Source organism: Schistocerca cancellata, chromosome 3 (genome assembly GCF_023864275.1).
Source record: "Schistocerca cancellata isolate TAMUIC-IGC-003103 chromosome 3, iqSchCanc2.1, whole genome shotgun sequence".
In the NCBI taxonomy this organism is placed as follows: Eukaryota; Metazoa; Arthropoda; class Insecta; order Orthoptera; family Acrididae; genus Schistocerca; species Schistocerca cancellata.
The window spans coordinates 205,388,331-205,405,808 of record NC_064628.1 but is presented as its reverse complement, the minus strand read 5'-3'; positions in this window follow the sequence as shown (position 1 = coordinate 205,405,808).

The following is a 17,478-nucleotide window of genomic DNA, read 5'->3' as shown; positions in this document are numbered from 1 at the left end:
TGTTCCAGTATTTGATGTACTTTTTGTTTGATGTTTTCTAATTCTGACTGGGGTATCCTGTTATTATTATTATTATTATTATTAGTATTACTATTATTATTATTTCGTATAGGCCAACTAAGCACCACGACATTCAGCTACTGCGTTTGGAGTGGGCTTTGACGTTTGCCCAGTAGTTACACATCCTCTGACCGTGTTGTTCCTTCCTCTCCTGCGTCCAGAGGGCACCAGTCTTCTTTCTTGGTAGTCTGTCCTGGAACCCTTTTGTTTAAGCTTCTTCCTAAGTATTGTCCGATCCTTCAAGTTTCCTTCTGTTGTTCCCAGTTCCTGAAGATCTTACTCCACTTCCATCAACCATTATTACTATTATTATTATTATTAGTAGTAGTAGTAGTAATATTTACCTACAGCCATACATACCCTTTCACATATACAAGCAAAGTCTTAACACATACTCTACTCTACCTATCTTTAAAGATGCTATCTCATTTGGACACAAATCAATAATAAATCTATGATTCTTTGGTCATAGAAAACATAGCTAGGAATGTCCCGAAGTTACTGGTATGACTAACCTCCTTGTCTATACGTTTGTTAGTAAATCTGTAGTATCGATATCAACAGAATTATTCGACAGCTTCACAGCATCGAATGAAGTATCAGAATATCGGCAACGAAAGTATCGATGGCGTTGCGCGAAATAACAAACTTTACAAAAAGTTAAATGAAAAATAAAATGTCTGCAGTATCTGTATAGTGTTACAACAGTGAAGGGATTGAAATTAGAAAATTTTATTAGAAGTCATTCACATTACCAAACTCATTGACGCCAGAGACAAAGGTGGAGGCAGCAAGTGAGCCAGTATGTCGCCTGTAGGTCAGGTCGACGACGCAGTGCGACACCATTTGCCGAGCAAGGATACGCATTCAGAAAAAAGGAGACTGCAGCAGAAAATCAAAGGAAGCGAGAGAAGCGTATTCGTTAGCTCGTAAGACATGATGCAAGAGACTCTACCGTTTTCACAAGAGCACAAAACGAGGAACTGAAAAAGCAGTAACATCCTGTTCAGTGAATACATCAGAATAAGGAGGACACATGCGGTCATTACGAACCGAGCCTTGCGTCATAGCCTTACGGTAGCTCCTTTTGATTACCCCAGCTCTAGTCATGAGTTGATCATCAGGATCGATAGCACTCACATTAATAGCACTCGATTCCATCATTACTGTACTGTCGTGAACCGATGTCCCACATGCTCCAGCAGTCTATGAACTAGCGGAAGATGTACTCAAGATGATGGTCTTCATCTAAAGAACTTCATGCTGCTTGCTGCCTACCGTCTATCGGTGGAGGTACTGACTGTCTTCCGAAGCACCACATCGCAGGGTGCTGCCAGTACTAGACTTCAGCACAGAAGTCAGCAACAAGGCGCCTCACAGATTCTCAACAGTTGTCCTGGTCGTCCGTAAATTAGTGTCAGAAACGTGCACTTAGCAGCCGTCATCCGATGATTTGGCATCGTAAGCGTTCGACTCCAAAGTATGGAATTCAGTGGCAGTGGTCTGCATCTACGATGTTCGCGCATCACAGCAGCAACAACAATGCGATAAACATAAAGACATCTCTTCTTCTCTGGTTGTGATATGGCTGAGTTTAGGCATATTGATGGGCGTGCTACGTCCAAAGCAGCTTTTGTGAAACTTATGGAACCTGTTTCTTTGTCGCTAAGGTCGCAGGTTCGAATCCTGCCTCGGGCATGGATGTATGTGATGTCCTTAGGTTAGTTAGGTTCAAGTAGTTCGAATTTCTAGGGGACCGATGATCTCAGAAGTTAAGTCCCATAGTGCTCAGAGCCATTTGAACCTATTTATTTTTCAGAACTTAGAGGAAATTGCAAATAGACATATTTTGTACTGGTAAGATGGAACAGTTTGTAATTTAGCTTCTAATAGTGACCCATGAACTAAATTCGTACCAGTAACTTGTTCTTCTGGTAGACGGTATGGTAATACAGCACACGAGTGTAGTGAGTGGCGCTGGGCGAAGATCAGGCAAAAGAAGTAATTGAGTCCAGCTACGTACATAGTAAGTTGTCTTTTTCTCGTGTGATATATTATGTTGCTCTGCTGGAAGCACGTATTATCAGTATTAATGTAATGCTAAATTGCGCAGAAACGATAAGCGCAAGGTCAGCGACTATTAGTAATAGCATAACCGCTCTGACAGAGCAAGTGTCGCTGTTGTTAGAGGAAAATTCATAACTAAAGTTACGCCATGATGAACTGACATTTCTAAAATTAGAACCTTTATGGGCTGCACAAGAGCCACAGTCGGGTTCGAGTGAATTTAAGCCGCCAGTAGCAATGCCCCACTTCTCAGTGGATCGTGCAGTAACTAACGTAAACACGCCCTCCTCTGGCACAACACCAGAGGACGTAACGGTATTCGTTAATGACGTATTGGCTGCACCCAGAATGAGGAATGTGTCAGATGAAACTACTCTGCGGATGGTTAATTTACGCCTTACGGGGAAGCCAAGACGTACTCGATGTATCATGAAACGCTGAAGAAGGCAAGTACATTTGAACAGTCAGCGGAAGTTTGTGTCAGAGGTACCGTAAGCAGAACTGTGCCATGTTTTCCAGAGAAAAGTTGAGTGGATTGACTCAGAAGGAAAATGAGGCAGTGAAGTTCTTTTCATGCGGAATAGGTAAAGTAAGCGCACAAATACAGGGTGTTACAAAAAGGTACGGCCAAACTTTCAGGAAACATGCCTCACACACAAAGAAAGAAAATATGTTAAGTGGACGTGTGTCCGGAAACGCTTACTTTCCACGTTAGAGCTCATTATATTACTTCTCTTCAAATCGCATTAATCATGGAATGGAAACACACAGCAACAGAACATTTGCACTGAAATGAGGATTGACACATTGTTGGATGAACCATTCGCAGAAGTGTACCCGTGGAGGCCAATCAGCTGCTGATAGTGCCTGCACACGCTGTACATGGTACGGAAACAACTGGTTCTCCCGTAGCACTCTGCATACAGTGACGTGGTCAACGTTACCTTGTACAGCAGCAACTTCTCTGACGCTGACATTAGGGTTATCGTCAACTGCACGAAGAATTTCCTCGTCCATTGCAGGTGTCCTCGTCGTTCTAGGTCTTCCCCAGTCGCGAGTCATAGGCTGGAATGTTCCGTGACCCCTAAGACGCCGATCAATTGCTTCGAACGTCTTCCTGTCGGGACACCTTCGTTCTGGAAATCTGTCTCGATACCAACGTACCGCGCCACGGCTATTCCCCCATGCTAATCCATACATCAAATGGGCATCTGCCAACTCCGCATTTGTAAACATTGCACTGACTGCAAAACCACGTTCGTGATGAACACTAACCTGTTGATGCTACGTACTGATGTGCTTGATGCTAGTACTGTAGAGCAATGAGTCGGATGTCAACACAAGCACCGAAGTCAACATTACCTTCCTTCAATTGGGCCAACTGGCGGTGAACCGAGGAAGTACAGTACATACTGACGAAACTAAAATGAGCTCTAACATGGAAATTAAACGTTTCAGGACACATGTCAACATAACATCTTTTCTTTATTTGTGTGTGAGGAATGTTTCCTGAACGTTTGGCCGTACCTTTTTGTAACACCCTGTATATGAGTTGAAATGGAACCCAGGAGGGAATCATGTCATACTCAGGGAAGCTGAAAACAAAGCGTTCGATGTGTTTTTGCAATGAATTCCTGCGAAGTTTCCGCAGAGATTACGAATGGAAAATACGGAGGATTTAGCTATAGCACTACGTGTTACCACGCATTTGCGCGAAATAGGCATTACTACACGAGTACGCAATGATACAAGAATTTTTGCTACTGAAATCAATTGTTATCGTTGTGGGAAGAAATGACATTTAGAAGCCCAATGCAACCAACAAAAATGTTGCGTATGTGGGCTTTCTTGCCACAAGGGAAATGACTGTGGGAATATAAAATACGATAACGGAAACAAGAAACGGAAACCATTAAACATAAAGGGCGGTGTTTCGTTCTTAGGAAAACCATCACAGTAAGTCAGGGTATTGCAGACACTGTTGCAGAGACGGGCTGTTGTTTGATGGCTTTGTAAATGATGAAGAACGTAAATTTTTATTCTATAATGCTGCTCACGTATCTGTGATTAGTCTAGACCTCGTGGGTATGGAGACGTCTAGGGACTCCAAGGTATAAATTACGTGGAGTCTGAAACAATGGCTGGGCTCGCAGCCGCTGAGCCGACTCGACGGACGTCTACTAGATTAAAACACGCAGCCTAATGAGCAGTAGCCGAGGCTAGTGCGAAAGAACGACCACTTGTAAACCCTGAGAACAAAAGTCAAACTCTAATAATGTTTTATTGGCGCAGTTGACACTTCACAGGTTCCCAACAGGTAGCTCCGATAGGTATCTCCGCACGGTCCTCTGTAAAAGTATGCAGTGGGCACTAATGCAGTAGTAAAATGTCCGTTATACGATAGAGTGTACGTGAACATAACCGATTTCTGATGCATACACAAGTAATATTATGTACACACTACTTTTTAGAAGTGGACGGGCTATGAAATATCATAAAGTAAATGTGCGTAAAGGAAGGCTTTAATAACTTAACTAAACAATAATTTTCAATACCCATCTCTTGCTATGAGCAACTAAAGCACTGGGAATCTGTGAATCCTCTTCCTGCAGCTGTAAGGAGATCCTTTCTTCAGTAGCGGTGGCACGCTACTCTTGCCAAGGGGAGTCCCAGTAATTATAAATACTCTCAGTCTCAGGACGCGGGACATACAACTGGCTGAGCACAAGTGAATTCGTTTTTATTTGGTTCATTTGATAAGGGTTCGTGCCAGTGCGTATTCCGTAAACTAATTGTTTCTTTCTCGAATACGAAGAGATTTTTGTTGTTGTTGTGGTCTTCAGTCCAGAGACCAGTTGGATGCCACTCTCCATGCTACTCTATCCCGTGCAAACTTCTTCATCTCCCAGTACCTACTGTGGGGCGGCGAGTAACTTGTGAAAATTAAAATTTAATTGCTGTATAAATGCTTGCATGTTGAATCAGTTTCAGGCTTTTAGAATGTTGTTAATGCTGTCTTTCGCCATTCTCAACACTGGCTCTCTATTTACTTTTTAGCCCCCAGAAAGTGATTTAACAAAACGTGAAGCCTGTAATTAGAGTCCCTAGTGCCCACTTCATCTGAGAATACCATTGTAGCTGCAGCTTATAGCTCTGAGGAATTAGGAGATTGTCTGGGATTTCTAATCAAAAACGATTTTCCAAAATAGTTGAGTATATTCTGAAATTCACTGATAACAACACAAGTATCCCTACAACCTAACTAACAGAGCAGTTCAGAGTCTAATCCGCTGATGCAACTATAAATGTCCGAATTAAATGTTAAAAAGAATGCTCGCCAAAATTTGATGAGAATATTTCATCAAACGCCACGCTAAATAATTGGTAGAATGTCTGTCCCGTGACGGCACGTGAAAATACGACAATACGCCAACTGAGGCTAGATAATGAAAATCATCCCAGAATTAACCCTTCACTTGAAATGCTTTCACGGTTCCGCGTATCTCTAGTAACTTAATATGGCACCCGAGGCGGTTTGTAGCAGTGATACCGATGCGACGCGACTCCCGACACAGATGGCGTGTTATTCAGCGTCTGGAGAGAACTGGGGCCTTCCTTCCTCGCGCAGCACTCTTATATGTATAGCCGCGGTGCGGACGGCTAAGGGAACGCCTGCTCAAATCGGCTCTCCCGACTAGCCGCTGGGCTAGTAACGCACCACTTCAAGTTACATAATAATTTATAGCTTCTTTTGCTGATGGCCGATGAAGCTCTTAATTTAAACGTGCATTCAGCACGCAGGTAAGTATTGATAATAAAATTTTGACGTGGCTAAGTTAAATATTTTGGGCGAGAGAATTAATTAAATTACACTGCACGCAGTAGATGAGCTCTGAACTGGCCCTTTTGAGATCCGCTATCGCTATAATTTTATAGGTATTCAAAAGAAACTTTTCACATCTTCACAGTCATAGCGGACCTCCAACCTATTTAAATCTAAACATCCTAGCCTTATTTATCAGCCTACTTAATCTATCTTGCTTCCTTGAGTTTTGAGACGAAAACCAGAAAATCTTGAATTTCCACTAAAGTCTCAATTTGTGAAATCCAAAGTACTGTTTTTATGAAATCATTATGAAAGATGAATCTAAATAAAAATTTTGAAGTCTCTAGCTCTTTTCTGTTGCGCCAATGATTTTTTTAGAAAAACGTCCAAATTTCGAAAATGGCTGAAGTTATCGAACTGATATTTAACACACATTAATTTAGTATTATTCCTGACACGCTAGAAAAGTTTTAGGTCATTTGCTTGATTTTTAAGGTATTGCGCAACATTTATGACGTCAGAGCTAGTTACAGCAGACTGGCTGGCACACAATGGAAACTGATGTGAATTTACTACAGCGTGAGTAGGCTGCTTCCCTACACTACTGCAACCTACATCCTTCTGAATCTGCTTAGGGTATTCATCTCTTGGTCTCTCTCTACGATTTTTACCCTCGACGCTGCCCTGTAATACTAAATTGGTGATCCCTTGATGCGTCAGAATATGTCCTACCAACCGGTCCATTTTTCTTGTAAAGTTGTGCCATAGACTCCTCTTCACCCTAATTCTATTCAATACCTCCTCATTAGTTATGTGATCTACCCATCTGATCTTCAGCATTCTTCTGTAGCACCACATTTCGAAAGCTTCTATTCTCTTCTTGTCCAAACTATTTATCGTCCATATTTCACTTCCATACATGGCTACACTACATACAAATACTTTCAGAAACGACTTCCTGACACTTAAATCTATACTCGATGTTAACAAATTTCTCTTCTTCAGAAACGCTTTCCTTGCCATTGCCAGTCTACATTTTATATTCTCTCTACTTCGACCATCATCAGTTATTTTGCTCCCCAAATAGCAAAACTCCTTTACTACTTTAAGTGTCTCATTTCCTAATTTAATTCCCTCAGCATCACCTGACTTAATTAGACTACATTCCATTATCCTCGTTTTGCTTTTGTTGATGTTAATCTTATATCCTCCTTTCAAGACACTGTCTATTCCGTTCAACTGTTCTTCCAAGTCCTTTGCTGTCTCTGACAGAATTACAATGTCATCGCCGAACCTCAAAGTTTTTATTTCTTCTCCGTGGATTTTAATGCCTACTCCGAATTTTTCTTTTGTTTCCTTTACTGCTTGCTAAATATACAGATTGAATAACATCGGGAGAGGCTACAACTCTGTCTCACTCCCTTCCCAACCACTGCTTCCCTTTCATGCCCCTCGACTCTTATAACTGCCATCTGGTTTCTGCACAAATTGTAAATAGCCTTTCGCTCCCAGTATTTTACCCCTGGCACCTTCAGAATTTGAAAGGGGGTATTCCAGTCAACATTGTAAAAAGCTTTCTCTAAGTCTAGAAATGCTAGAAACGTAGGTTTGCCTCTCATTAATCTTTCTTCTAAGGTAAGTCGTAGGGTCAGTATTGCCTTACGTGTTCCAACATTTCTACGGAATCCAAACTGAAACTTTCATATCAGCGCACAATACGCTGCAGAGTGAAAATCTTATTCTGGGAACATCCCCCAGGCTGTGGCTAAGCCATGTCTCCGCATTATCCTTTCTTTCAGGAGCGCTAGATCTGTAAGGTTCGCAGGAGAGCTGTGAGGACGGGGCGTGAGTCGTGCTTGGGTAGCTCAGTTGGTAGAGCACTTGCCCGCGAAAGTCAAAGGTCCCGAGTTTGAGTCTCGGTCCGGCACACAGTTTTAATCTGCTAGGAAGTTTCAATATATTGTGGTCAGAGTCCATATCTGCCCCTGGAAATGTCTTACAATTTAAAACCTGGTTCCTAAATCTCTGCCTTACCATTATATAATCTATCTGATAACTTCTGTATCTCCAGGTTTCTTCCATGTATACAACCTTCTTTTATGATTCTTGAACCAAGTGTTAGCTATGATTAAGTTACGCTCTGTGCAAAATTCTACCAAACGGCTTCCTCTTTCATTTCTTAACCCCAATCCATATTCATCTACTATGTTTCCTCCTCTCCCTTTTCCTACTCTCGAATTCCAGTCCCCCATGACTATTAAATTTTCATCTCCCTTCACTACCTCAATAATTACTTTTATCTCATCATGGAAAAATGAAAATGGAAATGAAGTCCCATGCTTCTTTACAGAGCGTAGGGGAACGATGCGCGAGACCCGCACCGCTTTACTAGGCAAGGTCCTAATGGAGGTGGTTTGCCGTTGCCTTCCTCCGACCGTAATGGGGATGGATGATGATGATGAAGACGACACAACAACACTCAGTCATCTCGAGGCAGAAAAAATCCTTGAGACCGCGGGAATCGAACCCGGGATCCTGTGCTCGGGAAGCGAGAACGCTACCACGAGACCACGAGGGCTTATTTCATCATACATTTCATCAATTTCTTCATCATCTACAGAGCTAGTTGGCGTGTAAACTTGAGATGATGATGTTTGGTTTGTGGGGCGCTCAACAGCGTGGTTATCAGCGCCCGACGTATAAACTTGTACTACTGTAGTAAGCATGGGCTTCGTGTCTATCTTGGTCACAATAATGATTTCACTATGCTGTTTGTAGTGGCTTACCCGCACTCCTATTTTTTATTCATTATAAAACCTACTCCTGCATTACCCCTATTTCATTTTGTATTTATAACCCTGTATTCGCCTGACCAAAAGTCTTGTTCCTCCTGCCACCGAACTTCACTAATTCCCACTATATCTAACTTTAACCTATCCATTTCCCTTTTTAAATTTTCTAACCTAGCTGCCCGATTTAGGGATCTGACATTACACGCTCCGATCCCTAGAACGACAGTTTTCTTTCTCCTGATAACGACGTCCTCCTGAGTAGTCCCCGCCCGGAGATCCGAATGGGGGACTATTTTACCTCCGGAATATTTTACCCAAGAGGACGCCATCATCAATTATCCATAGAGTAAAGCTTCATGCCCTCAGGAAAAATTACAGCCGTAGATTCCCCTTGCTTTCAGCCGTTCGCAGTACCAGCACAGCAAGGACCTTTTGGTTAGTGTTACAAGGCCAGATCAGTCAATCATCCAGACTGTTGCCCCTGCAACTACTGAAAAGGCTGCTGCCCCTCTTCAGGAACCACACGTTCGTCTGGCCTCTCAACAGATACCCTTCCGTTGTGGTTGCAGCTACGGTACGACCATCTGTATCGCTGAGGCGCGCAATCGTCCCCATCAACGGAAGGTCCATGGTTCATGGGGGAGAGGAAGAGATTTATACGCTTCAGATATAATCTGTCTCGAGTGCAATGTCGCTTAACATTATGTTTACTTGTGCATTGTGGATTATAACCTTAATACTATTCAAAAAGAAATAATTTCCATATTTCGCCTTATATTCTAAATAATCTGTGTTGAAGAAAAAGATTAGAAATATTTTAAATATTAACATATTTAGGTTAGTCTTATGCGTGACTGTTGTGAATACCAATTGAAACTACAAATTACTGTGACCAGCCACAATTTATTATTATTACACTCCTGGAAATTGAAATAAGAACACCGTGAATTCATTGTCCCAGGAAGGGGAAACTTTATTGGCACATTCATGGGGTTAGATACATCACATGATCACACTGACAGAACCACAGGCACATAGACACAGGCAACAGAGCACGCACAATGTCGGCACTAGTACAGTGTATATCCACCTTTCGCAGCAATGCAGGCTGCTATTCTCCCATGGAGACGATCACAGAGATGCTGGATGTAGTCCTGTGGAACGGCTTGCCATGCCATTTCCACCTGGCGTCTCAGTTGGACCAGCGTTCGTGCTGGACGTGCAGACCGCGTGACACGACGCTTCATCCAGTCCCAAACATGCTCAATGGGGGACAGATCCGGAGATCTTGTTGGCCATGGTAGTTGACTTACACCTTCTAGAGCACGTTGGGTGGCACGGGATACATGCGGACGTGCATTGTCCTGTTGGAACAGCATGTTCCCTTGCCGGTCTAGGAATGGTAGAACGATGGGTTCGATGACGGTTTGGATGTACCGTGCACTATTCAGTGTCCCCTCGACGATCACCAGTGGTGTACGGCCAGTGTAGGAGATCGCTCCCCACACCATGATGCCGGGTGTTGGCCCTGTCTGCCTCGGTCTTATGCAGTCCTGATTGTGGCGCTCACCTGCACGGCGCCAAACACGCATACGACCATCATTGGCACCAAGGCAGAAGCGACTCTCATCGCTGAAGACGACCCGTCTCCATTCGTCCCTCCATTCACGCCTGTCGCGACACCACTGGAGGCGGGCTGCACGATGTTGGGGCGTGAGCGGAAGACGGCCTAACGGTGTGCGGGACCGTAGCCCAGCTTCATGGAGACGGTTGCGAATGGTCCTCGCCAATACCCCAGGAGCAACAGTGTCCCTAATTCGCTGCGTAGGATCCTACGGTCTTGGCGTGCATCCGTGCGTCGCTGCGGTCCGGTCCCAAGTCGACGGGCACGTGCACCTTCCGCCGACCACTGGCGACAACATCGATATACTGTGGAGACCTCACGCCCCACGTGTTGAGCAATTCGGCGGTACGTCCACCCGGCCTCCCGCATGCCCACTATACGCCCTCGCTCAAAGTCCGTCAACTGCACATACGGTTCACGTCCACGCTGTCGCGGCATGCTACCAGTGTTAAAGACTGCGATGGAGCTCCGTATGCCACGGCAAACTGGCTGACACTGACGGCGGCGGTGCACAAATGCTGCGCAGCTAGCGCCATTCGACGGCCAACACCGCGGTTCCTGGTGTGTCCGCTGTGCCGTGCGTGTGATCATTGCTTGTACAGCCCTCTCGCAGTGTCCGGAGCAAGTATGGTGGGTCTGACACACCGGTGTCAATGTGTTCTTTTTTCCATTTCCAGGAGTGTATTTGTCCTACTACTATCATTAGATGTCAAAACGACATTTGGGTATTATATGTACGACTTTTTGAAACCCGTGACACTGGCTAGAGTGAAATGGCTAAGAGAAAAACACTATTTTAGTTCAAGGGCCAAAGTTGCATAAAGATCTTGATTGGTAAACAGTAACAATGCTCAATGTAAACGTCTCTCAGTGGTGAAAGACTCTTCTTCCGGCTGATATGTCTTCTGGTACGACTTCAAGTCACATAAGCAACAGGTTGGCCTCACTCATCAAATCCAAATGATACACACATACACCAACAGTTCGTAGTCTCTGCCCCCACCACGCCTCATGCCACACCCATCTTCCCCCGCCCCCCCCCCCCCCCAGGCCCACCCTCTCCCGAAAGTTTAAATGCATATCTATGTGTTTATAAAAATATGGCTAAAAACGCCCAGTATCACTTGCTAGTTGCCTATGTAACGGCTTTCTGGGGGAACAAAAATATTTCAAATAATTATTGACCAAGTTTAAAATAACTTTCTTCATTCCATTCCTTGTGGTTTTCTGTAATTTGGTGCAGTATAGACGGATTGCCTGGACAACTTCTTCCTTTTTTGAATCCAATTCGTTCATCTGACCGACTGAACATGCTCTTCTACATCTACATCTACATGACTACTCTGCAATTCACATTTAAGTGCTTGGCAGAGGGTTCATCGAACCACATTCATACTATCTCTCTACCATTCCACTCCCGAACAGCGCGCGGGAAAAACGAACACCTAAACCTTTCTGTTCGAGCTCTGATTTCTCTTATTTTATTTTGATGATCATTCCTACCTATGTACGTTGGGCTCAACAAAATATTTTCGCATTCGGAAGAGAAAGTTGGTGACTGAAATTTCGTAAATAGATCTCGCCGCGACGAAAATCGTCTTTGCTTTAATGACTTCCACCCCAACTCGCGTATCATATCTGCCGCACTCTCTCCCCTATTACGTGATAATACAAAACGAGCTGCCCTTTTTTGCACCATTTGGATGTCCTCTGTCAATCCCACCTGGTAAGGATCCTTCACCGCGCAGCAATATTCTAACAGAGGACGAACGAGTGTAGTGTAAGCTGTCTTTTTAGTGGACTTGTTGCATCTTCTAAGTGTCCTGCCAATGAAACGCAACCTTTGGCTCGCCTTCCCCACAATATTATTTATGTGGTCTTTCCAACTGAAGTTGTTCGTAATTTTAACACCCAGGTACTTAGTTGAATTGACAGCCTTGAGAATTGTACAATTTATTAAGTAATCGAATTCCAATGGATTTCTTTTGGAACTCATGTGGATCACCTCACACTTTTCGTTATTTAGCGTCAACTGCTACCTGCCACACCATACAGCAATCTTTTCTAAATGCTTTGCAACTGATACTGGTCTTCGGATGACCTTACTAGACGGTAAATTACAGGATCATCTGCGAACAACCTAAGAGAACTGCTCAGATTGTCACCCAGGTCATTTATATAGATCAGGAACAGCAGAGGTCCCAGGACGCTTCCCTGGGGAACACCTGATATAACTTCAGTTTTACTCGATGATTTGCCGTCTATTACTACGAACTGCGACCTTCCTGACAGGAAATCACGAATCCAGTCGCACAACTGAGACGATACCCCATAGGCCCGCAGCTTGATCAGAAGTCGCTTGTGAGGAACGGTGTCTGAAGCTTTCCGAAAATCCGGAAATACGGAATCAATCTGAGATCCCCTGTCGATAGCGGCCATTACTTCGTGCGAATAGAGAGATAGCTGCGCCTTTTGAGCTTTCGTTCCGGCCTTTGAAGGCAGTGTTGGCGCCCGCGCAGTTGGGACACCTGGAATAGCGGATATTCCGCAAAAAACGGTGAGCAGAGCGTGCGTCGCTCCGCCGCAGGTGCAGAACTACTGAAATTCCAACTGATGGCTACTTTAGCTTTCTAGTAACACTCCATGTTGTACTAATTTACATTAATTAAACCAGGCGTCATAAAATGCCAGTCTAACTGTTCCAAGCATTTACTAAAATTAGCAATTGTTCAATCGTTAATTGAACATACTATTTTGGAGGACTGTTTTGCATTACTGTATGGAGCTATGTCATATACCTAACTAGCTGTGCGTCATGATCAGAAAGACCAATCTTAACGGGGAAAGTTTTTATGTGATTAAATTTATCTTGTCTATAAGAACATTATCTATCAGTGTGTAGCTTTCCTGCACTACCTGAGATGGAAAATCCATAACTGATGTCAAACTGAAAGAATCAAGTATACTTCAAGGTCATGCTTTCTATCAGACTCAGTCAACAAAACTGCACTGACATCCCCACAAACATCTGACATGTAGCGCAACAAAGAACAACGTTTATCCGAAATAGCTGAAAATTTCCTAATGGTGACCTGTACGCAGCCACTGTTGTAAAAGAACCATTATTTAGATTAAGCTAGTGGCAGTTGTAAAGAATAAAATTCAAGCAGCCAAATAACTGAGGACGTAGGGCGCTACAATGGGATAGGAGAGAAATTTCGTGGCGGGCCACGGCCACATCAGACCACTCAGATGAGTCATGACTAAAAAAAAAACATGCTTCGACTAAGATGGATCCACGATGTTTGTAACATGTCTCTCAAAAATAAACAGATATACAAATCTGCATATTATTGTATATCATGTGTTTTAAGAATTAACAAGCCTCTGTGAGTGATTCATTTGCAAACATGGCCCTGTGCTTTTTAACTGTAAATAGTTTTATTTCTGAGAAACCTATGTATAATGTACTGCATTTTATCTACCATAATGACAACATGACACTAACACGCAAGGAAACACATTTTATAACAAAAATGCTTTGAAGACGAAAAGACGATAGTTACCTCTGTCGAAAGCGGTCGTCAAAATTAAAAAAAAGAATTGATATTTTTTCCCAAGTAAAGCGTAGATCGCCTCTTGTAAATACTCAGTATGACAAAATTCAGTTAAAAATGTGTACAGGACGAATAGTTGCAGGATAATATCAACAAAGAAACTGGAAGCAAATTGAAATATTTCCTGCATATAACACTCCTTTACACCACATCCAGAACTAGAAACTACGCTCGCTTCAGACACTTCAGTTCAGGAGCTTAGAAAATACTGAACAAATGCCTTACGACAACCCCTGTCGAAAATCATTTCCCATGGTCAAAGCTTCGTTCCGCGACACGGTGTTGGATGGCTGACCGTAAATTAGCGAGCGCGCTGGCACCACGGCACTTGATTGGCCTACGCGAGCCGTCCGAAATACACCAGCCGTCCGCAGGGTCCTGCCGCCGACAGCGCGCACCGGCCGCGGCCACCGCCTGCTCGCCCCGTTGTCGAGGGGTTTGGCCAGAATTTGCAGCCGACGTCACATCGCTGCTGCATCTGTGGTATGCAGATTTCTGCTTGATTACAGAATTAATTAGTGGCGACCTCGTCTGCCTCATGGATGAGCGACAGCAGGCAAATTCATGCAGTGGCACCACGAGTGCTCCCAAACAGCCCCCACCACACACACACACACACACACACAAACACACACACACACACACACAAGCATACAGAAGCACAGATGCAAATATTTCGGCCACATGGATGAGGTCTGTCTACAAAGATGGCGATTTACAAAGATAAAACAGTGCTGTCAAAGAATGTGTCTGTCAAGTTGTAATAAGCCCTATGTGGTCAAAATTATTCGAATAACCAAAATTGCGTTCCACCTGATATGCATGCAGCCCACATAAAGTAAAATTCGTGTTGGTCCTCTCATCTCTTTTCGGTGGAATCGTTTGACTAGATACACAGGTTATCACAAGTGCAAACGCTGATCGTATGGCAAAAAATGGAGTCGTAAATTAACAAAAAAAAAAATGTTCAAATGTGTGTGAAATCTTATGCCTACTCCAATCCTAACTGACGATATCATTGGATCACCTTGTGGACACGTAGGTGTGATCTGCTGCGGAGCTACATGTTCAACATGCTTCGAAACACTTGTGCGTGCACCATTATTGTGCTTTTTCCGCAGGGTTACAACAGATCACCATGCATCTTACTTTACAGAGCCGACAAGCCTTTGAAGCCGATGTTCTGTGAAGAATGGTGATTGTTAAGTCATTTAGCACCTAGTGGTAGTTTCACTGTTCTATCTCTTTCCATGGATGTTCACGACAGTAGCACGTGAACATTCGACCAGCTTCGCCATTTTCGAGAAGCTCTTTCACCGGCTTTGCGTAATAATAATCTGCCTTTTGTCAAAGTCGCTTATCTCAATGAATTTCCCCATTTACAGCCTATATCTTCGGCAGGATGTTCCCCCGTCCGTGTCTGCTCCGCTTACAGACTTTGAAAGGTGCCTACACTGAGTCACAGCGCCAGAGATTGCGCCAAAGAGTATTATTTAGCCGCCTCCACTGGCAGTGCTTGTTCAGAAGCGGTGGTAGGCAGTGCTTGTCGTGAAGTCGTCGTGGAAAGTGCTTGTTGAGATGTAGCAGTGGTGAGTCGTTGTTGAGAAGTTCCCATGGAGACTGCTTGTTCAGATGTTGTCATATTGTTTGATGGGCTAGACACCAGATATTGTTGGATTGGGGATGCTGTAATGATCAGAGTGTATGTTTCGTCAATATATATGAAGGTAAAGAAAATCTTTTATTTTTTATTTCAAATGTGCTAAATAACAATGCCTCTTGGTCACAGGCTCAGTCAACAAAGCATCTTGCTTGTGTTCATGTATTAGAGTGTAATTCTGGTTTCTATATGCAATCATAGTATTTCTGTTTCTTTTTAATTACTTCAGTGTAAATGGTGCTTAAAATATTGGTCTTATTGAGGAAGAACCGTGCCAGATGTGTACGTTGAATCACACTTCCACACACAGAACAGCTACACTTGTGTTTTGTTGTTTCCTAGGTTTTATAGTTGCTGGGGACTTAATTAATTAATTGTGTTAATGGAAATTTTCTTTCATTCTTTGTTGTTATGCTATGCAGTCAGATTGCGGAGTAATACTAGTCAGGGCCAACCGTTTACGAGACTGCGTAACCGGAGACAGCAACTAAAAATTAAAAATATTTACATTATATAATTAAGCCCCCATGCACGTGGTGACCCTGCCAGGATCGTCCCTTGGAATATTCTGATAGTAAAAATAGCAGACAGTAGTATTGTTGTAGTAATTTGTAGTTTAGTAATTGTAGTCTATATTGCATGTGTAGATTTGTAATTGTCATTCTTCTAACGGTATTTTTTGCAGAATTTAATTTTTGTTGTCTTGTATACGGGTTTGACAATTTTGTGCAATTATGAAGATTTCAATTGTTCGTTAATCGTGTTTGAGGGAAGCATTTCGTGTGAATGATATTGTTGGTGATAAAGTGTTATTGTGTGTAATTTTCGTATAGTGACGAGTTTTGTATGTTTTGTAAATGATTACGCGATCGATGAAAAAGGCAAAAACGATGAATAGTGAGAATGACGAAATTGTTAACATGGCGAACTCGCCAACACAGGAGAACAGGATGATGAATAATGAAGTTGAAAACAATTTAATAAGTCGGGAAAATAGTCCGGAACCAATTCAAAATTTTTCACAATCAAAAAATTTTCAGAATACGAGATTAACGACAGAAGATTCTGGAATAGTATCGAACACACATAGCTTTACGGCTATGACGAAGGAAGTTAGTTTTATGGGAAATTTTAGGGGCGAAAAGAATTTTGAACCAGTTAATATGGAGCAGTTGATGAGTGCAATATTAAATTTGGGATCACAAATAGGAACAATTACAACTGGTATGGGAACAATGGAAACACGGTTAGACTCACTGGGATCACAAATAGGAACAATTAAAAGAGAGATGGGAACTTTGGCAACACGTTTAGAAACTGATATGGGAACAATGGAAACACAGTTAGACTCACTGGGATCACAGTTAGGATCTGAATTAAAAACAGAGATGGGAACTTCGGCAACACGGTTAGAAACTGATATGGGAACAATGGAAACACGGTTAGACTCACGAATAGGGACATGTTTCAAAAACATGAAAGATGAATTAAAGAAAGAAATTAGAGAAGAAGTACAACCGATTTTGAATGCTCACAATAATAGATTAATTTCAATAGAAATCAGACAAAAGGAACAGGATAGAGAACAGGAAGAAAGAGATCGCGTGATAGTACAAAAATTTTCAGAGTTATATTTACAACGTGCACACGATAAGGAAGAAATTCTTGAAAGAATCGAGGAATCCGTACCAAATGACAGAATAAATAACCTAACACAACAGTATGAACAGTTAACTACTAAATGTGTCAATGCTGAAACCCGAGTCGCGACACTTACGGAAGACGTAAATAAACAGAAAGAACAAATAGGTGACTTATCGGAAAGAGTTGAG